The sequence below is a fragment of the Lutra lutra genome, chromosome 9, assembly GCF_902655055.1.
Source record: "Lutra lutra chromosome 9, mLutLut1.2, whole genome shotgun sequence".
NCBI classification, from domain to species: Eukaryota; Metazoa; Chordata; class Mammalia; order Carnivora; family Mustelidae; genus Lutra; species Lutra lutra.
In genome coordinates this window covers 74,669,372-74,681,770 of record NC_062286.1, presented here as the reverse complement: position 1 = coordinate 74,681,770, position 12,399 = coordinate 74,669,372, and the positions used below count along the sequence as shown (strand labels likewise).

Here is a 12,399-nt window from a genome sequence, read left to right as displayed (position 1 = left end):
AGGGGATGGGGTAACTGGGTGATGGGCATTAAGGAGGGCATGTGATGTAATGAGCACTGGTGTTATATGCAGCTGATGAATAACTGAACTCTGCATCTGTACACCAATGATGTACTTTATGTTGGCTAATGGAATTTAAATTTTAAAAAAAAATTTATTTATCTATTAGAAAGAACAGGGAGGAAGGGCAGAGGGAGAGGGAGAGAGAATCTCAAGCAGACTCCCCACTGAGCGTGGAGCCCAACAAGGTACTCAATCTGTGACCCCGAAATCATAACCTGAGCCAAAACCTAGAGTCAGATGTTCAACCACCTGCTTCACCCAGGCACCCCAGGTATCATTAATTACTAAGCTTAAACAGTTTTAATTCAACAGTTATTGAATATCCCATATGTGTAAATCCTAGAGGGGCTATAAAGCCAAAGGACACTAAATAACTTCAGGGAGCTCATTCTTGTTAGAGAGACCTCTGTGCTACAACAAAATGTGTCCTTTCTGCAGGCAGGTTGAGGGTAGCTGTGTAAGTAAAAGCTCATCACTGCTAGTTTTTTTGCCATCTCTTTCACTGTACTGATATTAATGTTGTTTAAAATGGGGAAAAGAACATTGGTTAATTTTTAACCCAAAGAGTCTAATAAAATTTGGGTAAGTAATTTTAACCTCAACAGCCCATGACTAGAAAAAAGGACCTAAATGTTAAGTTGAATATTTAGAAGTAAAATTGTCTAGAAGAAAAGTCTATAGGGCGAACATGGGCATAAGCTGTGCATTAATTTTCTTTGGCTGAGTAACAGATTACAACAAACTCAGTTGCTTAAAGCAACACACAGTTAATCTCACTATTTCTTTGGGTCAGAAATTTGGGCTTATATTTGCAGTGACATGGGTGGAGCTATAGTGTATTATGCTAAGTGAAAAAAGTCAGAGAAAGACAAATACCATGAAATATGATTTCATTCATGTGTGAAATGTAAGAAAGAAAACAGATGATATATGGGAAGGGGGAAAAGAGGAAAAGTATATAGGGAAATAAACCATAAGAGAATCTTAACAACAACATGGGTTATTGGAGGGTTAATGGAGGGAGGTAGGTGGGGGATGGGCTAGATGGGTGATGATTATTAAAGAGGTCACTTGTGATGAGCACTGGGTGTGGTATGTAAGGGATGAATCACTGAATTCTACTCCAGAAACTAATATTGTACTGTTAGTTAACAAAAATTTAAATAAAATAAATTACAAAGAAGAAGAAGTTTGGGCCTAGCAGGATTTGGGCTTAGCCTAGGGTTTCACAAGGCTGAGTTCTTGTCAGAGTGTTGATTCGGAAAGGATCTGCTTCCAAGCTCTCAGATTGTTGGCAGAGTTCATTTCCTTGTAGTTGTAGGATTTATGGCAAGTTGCTTCTTCAAACCCAGTATTGAGAGAAACTCCAGCAAGATGGGTGCTACACTCCTAGGTATTCATGCAAATTCAGTCATGTATATCCCATCGCCTTTGCATTCCATTGGTTAGAAGCAAGTCATAAGTCTGGCTAAACTCAAGAAAGGGGAATTTTGCAAATGTAAAACTGGCAGGAGGCAAGGATCTTGGGGGCCTCCTTAAAGTTTACCTGTGAAGTATGATAAGTTCCATCCCCATGCTGGACCCAGGTTGATATGAGGCCTCCCTTAGCCTCATATCATTTTCAAAACCTTTTAAGGAGTTCTTGCTTGCTCATGTCTTTGAGTCTCCAAAAATTCATCTGCTTTGTTTCAGATTTGTTTGACCTCTCATTGGTGACCATTGGCATTTGATCAAGCTCAGGGAGATGAAGTTACCCAAGCACTAGCACTACCTTTTTTTTTTTTTTTTTTTTTTAAAGATTTATTTATTTGAGAGAACACAGGAGGGGCAGAGGAAGAGAGAGAATCCTTAAACAGTCTCCTCGCTGAGTGCAGAGCCCAATGTGGGGCTTGATCTTAGGACCCTGAGCTGAAATCAAGAGCTGGATGCTCAACCAGTTGAGTCACCCAGGCACCCCTGGCTCTAACATTAAGTACCATACCAGTTCTCTCATTCTCCTCTACCCCTCAGCTTAGGCACAGAGATACCTGCTGAGGGCAGGTGTCCTGGCCACTGGCTTCTTAGTGCATTTTGCTCCAAACCCATGCTCCTGCACTCTGATGCAACTGCCCTTCAGGGTCAAACCTGCATCTGTTCTAGTGTCACAAGACCCTTCCCCAGAGGATCACTGCAGATCCCCACCATGCCAGATCCCTAAAGTTTAAAATTTTAAATTTAGCCAGCCTGACTGGGATAGAGCCCAAAGTACACTATGCTGCTCAAGTGGGCAAGCAACCCAGACACAGTGAAAACAGCGACCTGAAAAACACCTACAACACACAAGGATAAATTATTTGCTCAGGGACGGCTTCCCTGATAGCAGTGAGCATGTACTCCCTTCTCCAGGAATAAAGGAGCTAGCTTCCCCACATCTAAGCATAAACTGTCTTTGGTTAACAACATAGCACCAATACTGGATGCTTAAATTGCTTACACAAAAACCTGCTGCCCTGTACTCTGCTGTTACTGCTTTCCTCAGGCAAGTGTGTCTGAGAACCAGCACATTGGCCCCTCCCTCAGAAGACCAGCACAAACACCAGCATATACCAAGTCTATTGATCATAGAGCACTGTGAAACTTCAGCTCTAGTGGGAATAGCTTCATGTCTCTTAACAAGCAGACCAGAGTACACCTAGTTAAAATTTTGCCATATTCTGGCCAAGGTCCAAACACCCCACTGCAGACAAAAGCCCCAAGAGGACTGACCTGAGGGAGAGAGGAGCCGTAACACAGCAACAGAGTACACACAGCATACACACACACAGACATTTCCTAAAGCACCAGGTCCTGAACATTATACGACCTCTTCATAAAGCTATTACTGTCAGGAGCAGGAAACATAATAGGCTTCCTAACACACAGTAGAAGACACACAGTAGAAGACAGAGACCTAGACAAAGTGGCAAGGTGGAGGAATTTATCCCAAAAGAAAGAAGAAGAAAAGGTCATGACAAGGGTTTTAATGGAAACAGATATAAGTAATACGCCTGATTAGAATTTAAAACAATCATAAGGATACAAGCTGGACTTGAGAAAAGCATAGAAGACATGAGGGGGCCCCTTTAACACAGAGATAAAAGAGCTTAATACCCATCAGGCCAAAATGAAAAATGCAATAACTGAGATTCAAAACTGACTGGATATAATGACCACAAGGATGGAAGAAGCAGAGGGATGAACAAGTGATACAGAAGATAGAATTATGGAAAATAAGCTGATCAAAAAAGGGAAAGGAAAATCTTGGATCAGAAAGTAGAATTGGGGAACTCCGTGATTCCATGAAACATAGTAACATTCCTATCATAGGAGTCCCAGAAGAAGAAAATAGAAAAAGGGAGCAGAATGTTTATTTGAGGAAATTATAGCTAGAAACTTCCCTTATCTGGGAGAGAAAACAGGCTTCCAAATCCAGGAATCACAGAAAACTTCCATCAGAATCAAAAGTAGGCCAACGCCAAGACATATAGATAAATTTGCAAAATATAAAGAAAAAATCCTAAAAGCTTCAAGACAAAAGAAGTCCCTAACTTACAAGGGAAGACAAAGGTAGTAGCAGATCTTTCCACAGAAACTTGGCAGGCCAGAGAAGACTCATTTTAGACAAAGACACCTGCAAATTGAAAGTGAGGGAAGGGAGTAACAGTTTACATGGCAATGGATGTCAAAAGAAAGCCAAAGTAACAATACTTATATCAGACAAACTAGACTTTAAACCAAAGACTGTAACAAGAGATGAAGAACAGCACTGTATCATAATAAAGGGGTCATTCCCAGGCACCTGGGTGGCTCAGTTGTTAAGCGTCTGCCTTCAGCTCAGTCATGGTCTCAGGGTCCTGGGATTGAGCCCCGTGTCAGGCTCCTTGCTCAGCGTGAAACCTTCTCCTCCCACTCCCCCTGCTTCTGTTCCCTCTCTTTCTGTGTCTCTCTCTGTCAAATAAACAAATAAAATCTTTAAAAAAAATAGAGGGGTCATTCCAACAAGAAGATCTAACAATTGTAAATATTTATGCCCCCAACTTGGGAGCACCCAAATACATAGAACAATAACATAAAGGAATTCATTGATGATACAATAATAGTAGGGGACTTTAACACCCCAATTACATCAAAGAATGGATCATCTAAGCAGAAAATCAACAAGGAAACAATGGCTCTGAATGACACACTGGACCAGATGGACTTAACAGTTTTATTCAGAACATTTCACCCTAAAGCAATAGGATACACATTCTTTCCAAGTGCACATAGTACCTTCCTCAGAATAGATCACATATTAGGTCACAGGTCAGGCCTCAATTAATACAAAAGGATTAAGATCACACCATGCATATTCTCCAACCACAATGCTATGAATCTTGGGTCATCCACAAGAAAAAATTTGGAAAGACCACATATACACGGAGGCTAAAGAACATCTTACTGAAGAATGAATGAGTCAACTAGGAAATTAAGAAATTAAAAAAAAAAACACATGGAAATAAATGAAAATGAAAACACAACAGTCCAAAACCTTTGGGCTGCAGCAGTCATAATGCAGCAGAAGCAGTCATAAGAGAGCAATATAGGCCTACCTCAAAAAGCAAGAAAAATCTCAAAAACAATCTAACTGCTCACATCTAGAGGAGCTAGAAAAAGAACAAATGAAGGCTAAAGTCAGCAGAAGAAAGGAAAAGCAGAGCTGCAGGCATCACAATTCTGGACTTCAAGTTATATTACAAAACTATAGTTATCAATACTATACTATAGTCCTATAGTACTGTAATACTATAGTATGGTATTGGCACAAAAACAGACATAGATCAATGGAAGAGAATAGAAAACCCAGAGATAAACACAACTATATGGTCAACTAATCAACAAAGCAGAAAGGAATGTCTAATGGAAAAAAGATTGTTTCTTCAACAAATGGTGTTGGGAAAACTGGACAACAACATGCAAAAGAATGAAACTGGACCATTTTTTTACACCATATACAAAAGTAAATTTGAAATAGATGAAAGACCTAAATGTGAGACAGGAAACCATCAAAATCCTAGAGGAGAACACGGGCAGTAACCTGTTTGACATCAGCCATAGCAACTTCGTACTGGATAGGTCTCCTGAGGCAAGGGAAGCAAAAGCAAAAATGAAGAGATTTTATCAAGATGAAAAGCTTCTGCACAGTGAAGGAAACAAAACTTAAAAGATAACTTTCAGAATGGGAGAATTTATTTGCAGATGATATATCTGATAAAGGGTTAGTATCCAAATTGTATAAAGAACTTATCAAACTCAACATCCAAAAAACAAATAATCTTGGTTAAAAATGGGCAGATGACGTGAATAGACATTTTTCCAAAGAAGACATCCAGATGGCTAATAGACATATGAAGAGATGATCAACATCACTCAGCATTGGGGAAATACATATCCGAAATGAGATATCACCTCACACCATCAGAATGGATAAAATCAACAACACAGGAAACAACAGATGTTTGCAAAAAAGCAGAGAAAGGGGAACCCTTGTGTACAGTTGGGAATGCAAACTGGTGCAGCCACTCTGAAAAACAGTGTCAAGGTTCCTCAAAGAGTTAAAAATAGAAATACCTTACAACCCAGCAATTGTACTACTACATATTTACCCAGAGGATACAAAAATATTGATTCAAAGGGACACATGCACCCCAATGTTTATAGCAGCATTATCAACACAACAAATAGCCAAACTATGGGAAGAGCCCAAATGCCCATTGGCTGATGAATGGAAAAGAAAAGGTGGTATGAGAGGAGAACACAGACAACAACCTCTTCAACCATGGCCGCGGCAACTTCTTCCTAGGAACATTGCCAAAGGCAAGGGAAGCAAGGGCAAAAATGAACTATTGGGATTTCATCAAGATCAAAAGCTTTTGCGCAGCAAAGGAAACAGTTAACAAAACCAAAATGAAATACCAGATAAAGGACTAGTACCCAAAATCTATAAAGAACTTATCAAACTCAACACCCAAAGAACAAATAATCCAATCAAGAAATGGGCAGAGGACATGAACAGACATTTCTGCAAAGAAGACATCTTGATGGCCAACAGACGCATGAAAAAGTGCTCCACATCACTCGGAATCAGGGAAATACATGTCAAAACCACCATGAGATATCACCTCACACCAGTCAGAATGGCTAAAATTAACAAGTCAGGAAATGACAGATGCTGGCGAGGATGAGGAGAAAGGGGAACCCTCCTACACTGTTGGTGGGAATGTAAGCTGGTGCAACCACTCTGGAAAACAGCATGGAGGTTCCTCAAAAAGTTGAAAATAGAGCTACCCTATGACCCAGCAATTGCACCATTGGGTATTTACCCTAAAGATACAAATGTAGTGATCCGAAGGGGCATGTGCACCAGAATGTTTATAGCAGCAATGTCCACAATAGCCAAACTATGGAAAAAACCTAGATGTCCATCAACAGATGAATGGATAAAGAAGAGGTGGTATATATATATATATACAGTGGAATACTATGCAGCCATCAAAAGAAATGAAATCTTGCCATTTGCAACGATGTGGATGGGTAATGACGTGGGAACTAGATGGTATTATGCTTAGCGAAATAAGTCAGTCGGAGAAAGACAACTATCATATGATCTCCCTGATATGAGGAAGTGGAAATGCAACATGGGGGGTTTGGGAGGTAGGAAAAAAATAAATGAAACAAGATGGGATCAGGAGGGGACAAACCATAAGAGACTCTTAATCTCACAAAACAAACTGAGGGCTGCTGGGGGAAAAGGGGTAGGGAGAGGGGTGTGGGGTTATGGATTGGGGAGGGTATGTGCTATGGTGAGTGCTGGGAAGTATGTAAACCTGGCGATTCATAGACCTGTACCCCTGGGGCTAATAATACACTATATTTTAATTAAAAAATTAAAAAGCAAAAAGGAAAAAAAGGTGGTATGATATTATTCAGCCATTAACAGGAATGAAACCTTCCTATTTGCAATGACGTGGATGGAGCTAGAGAGTACTATACTAAGCGAAATAAGTTAATCAGAGAAAAAAATACAACATATGACTTCACTCATATGTGGAATTTAAGAAACAAAACAGATGAAGATGGGGGAGGGAAAAGAGAGAGGCAAACTAGGAAACAGACTTATAATTACAGAGAACAAATAGGGTTGCTGGAGGAGAGGTAGGCAGGAGAATAGGTTAAATGGGTGATGGGTATTAAGGAAGGTACTTATGAGCACTGGGTATGGTTTATAAGTGATAAATCACTAAATTCTACACCTGCAACTAATATTACACTGTATGGAAAAAAAATTACAGCATATGTTAACTAACTGGAATTTAAATAAAAACTTGAAACTAAAACAAAAACAAAACCCCCCACAATATTACATAATGTTAACACTGTTTATCTCATATAAATAATTTAAAGAAGGTATATTAATTACATATTAAATATACTGATAAATTCTATTTTAATGCTATAGACATAAGCTTTTAAGTTTATTAGTATAGATCCCCTGCAAGCAGGACAGTGAGCTTAAGCAGGCAGTTTAGAATAAGTTCATCAAGCATTAAGTTTTTCAATAACAGCTATTGCTCTAAGATAAAGAAAACAAGCCTTTGAAACTAAGGGTGAGGTGAGACTTTAGTAAGAGATGATTTGATAGTTCCCATGAAATTGAGATAAAACCTCTTGGGCTTGTTCAGATAACACAAATAAAAGAGTTTCTTGTAGTTAGGGATAGTTAGGGAAGGAAACTAGTGAAGAGTCCTCTTCAGATTGCAGAATACCTGTTCGTATTTGGGTTCATATTTGGGCATCACAATATCAGAGAAGTTTGGCATGCATGGTTTGCAATGCCTGGTTAAAGCCAGAAATCCTCTCCACTGTCATTTTATGAGTGGTCTAGGTACATTTAGATGGTCTTTAGGAATCAGGAGAGAATTTTTTTTTATCCCCTGAATAGGTAGGTCATGTGTGTGACCCACACATACTGTGGTTTTACAAAATTGTAAGTTATCTTTTGAAAGTTTATGTCTCTTTCCTTTTAATTCTTAGAGGAAGTAAATGGAGTTTTTTTTGTTTGTTTGTTTGTTTGTTTTTTTTACAGACTTACTTGTTTTCTGAAGAAAGCAAAGGAGGCTTCAATGAACCTCTGGGACACGGCTGTCCAGGTATTTTGTTGAGCTCTGCAGGTCAGGGCAAGAAGGTATTGACTTTTCTGATCTAGGTAGCTGCCTTTTCTGAAAAAGGCAGAGCAAGAGCCAGTACAGTAAAGAAAGTGGCTTCAGGCAGAAGTAATGACAGGGTATTTGGATTAGGTACTACTGTGAAGTAAGGGATAAAATTTTATGGATTGTCTTGAGTTTTTTAAATGTTTTTTTTTTTAATTTTTAAATTGAAGTATAATTGACATATAACATTGTGTAACTTTAAGGTGTACCATGTGTTGATTTGATACATTTATATATTGTCATACTGTTGCCTATTGTATAATGTCATATGATTACCACTGGAACATTAGCTAACACCTATGTCATGTCACATTAAGTATCACTGTTTGTGTGTGTGGTGGAAACAATAAAGATCTAGAACTCTAAGCAAGTTTGAAGTTTAAAATACAATATTGTTGACTCTAATCCCTATGCTATACTTTTGTTCTTCAGAATTTACTTATCTACCTATTCCCAATTTGTACCCTTAAACAATGTATCCCCAATTCCTCCACTCCCCAGTCTCTGGTAACCATCATGTTACACTCTACTTTTATGAGTTTGGCTTTTTTAGATTTCACATATAAAAGACAGTATTTGTCTTTCTCTGCTGACTTATCTCACTTAGCATAACACCCTCAGGGTCCATCCTTGTTGTTGCAAATGGCAGGATTTCTTTTTTTTCCCCTCATGGCTAAAGAATATTCCATTATATATACACACCACAACTTCTTTATCCATTCATCTGTTGATAAATATTTAGGTTGTTTCCATATCTTGACTATTGCAATTAATGCTGCAATGAACACAGGAGTGCATATATTTCTGGTATCCTGCTTTCAGTTCCTTTGGATATATACAGAAGTGGGATTTATAGTAGTTTTATTTTTAACATTTTAAGGAACCTTCATACTGTTTTCCATAGTAGCTGAACCAATTTGCATTCCCATTTCTTGAGGTTCATTGTCAATGAATAGTAATATTTTCTGGGATTTTTAAAAAGACTATTTTTAAGTAATCGCTACAGCCAATGTGGGGCTCATACTCACAACCTCAAGAGTCACATGCTCTGCCAACTGAGCCAGCCAGGATCCCCAGTAGTAATATTTTGAAAGGAATCTTTTTTTTTTTTTTTTTCCTGAGCAGTAGGTCTCAATCATGGGCCTAAAATATGCAGTGAACTACATTGTAAACAGATGCACTGTCATCCAGGCCTTGTCATTCCATTTATGGAGAATAAGGAGAGTAGATTTAGCATAATTCCTAAGAACCCCTAAGAATTTCAGTTTTCAGAATGATAAATGTTAGCAAGTGAAATCCAACAACATATAAAAAGAATTATATACCATGACCAAGTGGGATTTACAGATACACAAGGCTGGTTCAACATTTGAAAAAAAATTTTATTATTATTCTTATTCTTCTTTTATTATGTTAGTCACCATACAGTACATCATTAGTTTTTGATGTAATGTTCCAAGATTCATTGTTTGCAAATAATATGTGCCCTCCTTAATACCCATCACTGGGCCAACCCATTTCCCCAACCTCCTCCCCTCTAAAACCCTCAGTTTGTTTCTTAGAGTCCATAGTCTCTCATGGTTCGTCTCCCCCTCTGATTTCCCCCCCTTCATTTTTACCTTCCTTTTCCTAATGTCCTCCATGCTATTCCTTATGGTCTACAAGTAAGTGAAACCATATGTTATTTGACTTTCTTTGCTTATTTCACTCAGCACAATCTCCTCCAGTCCCATCCATGTTGATGCAAAAGCTGCATTCATCCTTTCTGATGTGTATATGGGCCATATCTTCTTTATCCGTTCATCTGTTGAAGAACATCTCTGTTCTTTTCACAGTTTGACTATTGTGGAGGTTGCTGCTATGAACATTGGGGAGCATATGACCCTTCTTTTCACTACATCTGTATCTTTGGGGTAAATACCTAGTAGTGCAATTGCTGGGTCATAGAGTAGTTCTATTTTTAATTTTTTGAGGAACCTCCACACTGTTTTCCAAAGTGGCTACACCAACTTGCATTCCCACCAACAGTGTAAGAGGGTTCTCCTTTTCAACATTTGAAAATTAATTAATGCAATTAATCACATCAACAAGTTAAAGAAGAAAAACCACACAATCATATTGATAGATGCAGAAAAATCATCCAAAAAATCCAATACACATCACAGGAAAAACTCTTGGCAAACCAAGAATAGAGGGGAGCTTTCTCAACTTGATTAAAAAAACAGCCACAAAAAACATACATACTTAATGGCGAAAAACTCAAAATTTCCCAGTAAGATCAGGAGCAGGCAAGGATGTCCCCTTTCACTATTGCTTTTCAACATTGTACTGGAAGTCCTAGTTAATGCACTAAAGAGATAAAAGGTGTACAGAATGTGAAGGAAGAAAAAACTGTCTTTGTCTCAGATGACATGTTGTCTATGTACAAAATCCTAAAGAATCAACTAAAATTTTCCTAAAATAAATCAGCATTCATGGCAAGGTTTCAGCATACAAGATTAATATACCAAAGCCAATCGATTTCCTATACACCAGCAATGAATAAAGTATAATTTGAAATTAAAAAGACATGGGGCACCTGGGTGGCTCAGTGGGTTAAGCCTCTGCCTTTGACTCAGGTCATGATCTTGGGGTCCTGGGATCGAGTCCCACACTGGGCTCTCTGTTCAGCAGGGAGCCTGCTTCCCCCTCTCTCTGCCTGCCTCTCTACTTGTGATCTCTCTTTCTCTGTCAAATAAATAAATAAAATCTTATAAAAAAAAGACATTGCCATTTACATTGGCACTACACAAAAATGAAATACTTAGGTATAAATCTAATAAAATATGTATAATATCTTTATGAGAAAAACTACAACACTCTTGTGAAAGAAAACAAAGAGAAACTAAATCAGTAAAGAGATGTTTCATGTTTATTTTATTTTTTTTTTTTGTAAAGATTTTTATTTATTTATTTGACAGAGAGAAATTACAAGTAGGCAGAGAGACAGGCAGAGAGAGAGGAGGAAGCAGGCTCCCTGCTGAGCAGAAAGCCCGATGTGGGGCTCGAACCCAGGACCTGGGATCATGACCTGAGCCGAAGGCAGCAGCTTAACCCACTGAGCCACCCAGGCGCCCCTGTTTCATGTTTATTAATGGGAAGACTCAATTTGTCAAGATGTCAGTTCTTCTCAACTTCATTTATAGATTCAAAGTAATCCCAATCAAAATCCCAGCAAGTTATTTGTTGAATATCAGCAAGCTGATTCTAAAGTTTATATGGACAGGCAAAGACCCAGGAATGGCCAGCTCAATATTAAAGAACAAAGTTGGAGGGACTGATATTACCTGGCTTCAAGACTTACTACAAAACTACATTAATCAAGACAGTGTGGTATTTGAGAAAGAATGGACAAATAGATCAATGGAACAGGATAGAGACAGCTCAGAAATAGACACACATAAATATAGTTAACCGATCTTTGACAAAGAGGCAAAGGCAATACAAAGGAGCAAAAATCATGTATTCAACAAATGGTGCTGGAACAATAGGACATCCACATCCAAAAAGAGAGAGAGAGAGAGAGAGAGAGATCTAGACACAGACCTTACACTCTTCACAAAAATTAAGTCCAAATGAATCTATACATCAATGCAAAGTGCAAAACTAACTCTTAGAAGATAACATAGGAGAAGATATCATGTGACCTCAGGTATATTGGTGACTTTTTAGATACAACACCAAAGACATGGTCCATCAAAAAATTGATATGCTGGATTTCATTAAAACTAAAACCTTCTGTTCTGTCAAAGATAGTGTCGAGAGAATGACAAGACAAAACACAGACTGGGAGAAAATATTTGCAAAATACACATCTGATAAAGGACTATTATTCAAAACATACAAAGAATTCTTAAAAGTCAACAATAGGAAAATAAACAATGTAATTAAAAGATGTGTCAAAGACCTTAATAGGCACTTCACCAAAAAAGATATGTGATGGGAAGTGAGCATCTGAAAAGATGTCCAACATCATATATCATTAGGGAATTGCAAGTTAAAATGACAAGATCTCTACATACCTACTAGA

General features: G+C 38.2%; 1 protein-coding gene across 2 annotated transcripts in view; it reads right to left on the bottom strand.

Moving 5' to 3' along the window:
• LYG2 (lysozyme g2) overlaps positions 1–12,399 on the bottom strand; it is a 162,164-nt gene that overhangs the window by 6,593 nt on the left and 143,172 nt on the right. The gene's annotated exons all lie outside the window — the stretch shown is intronic.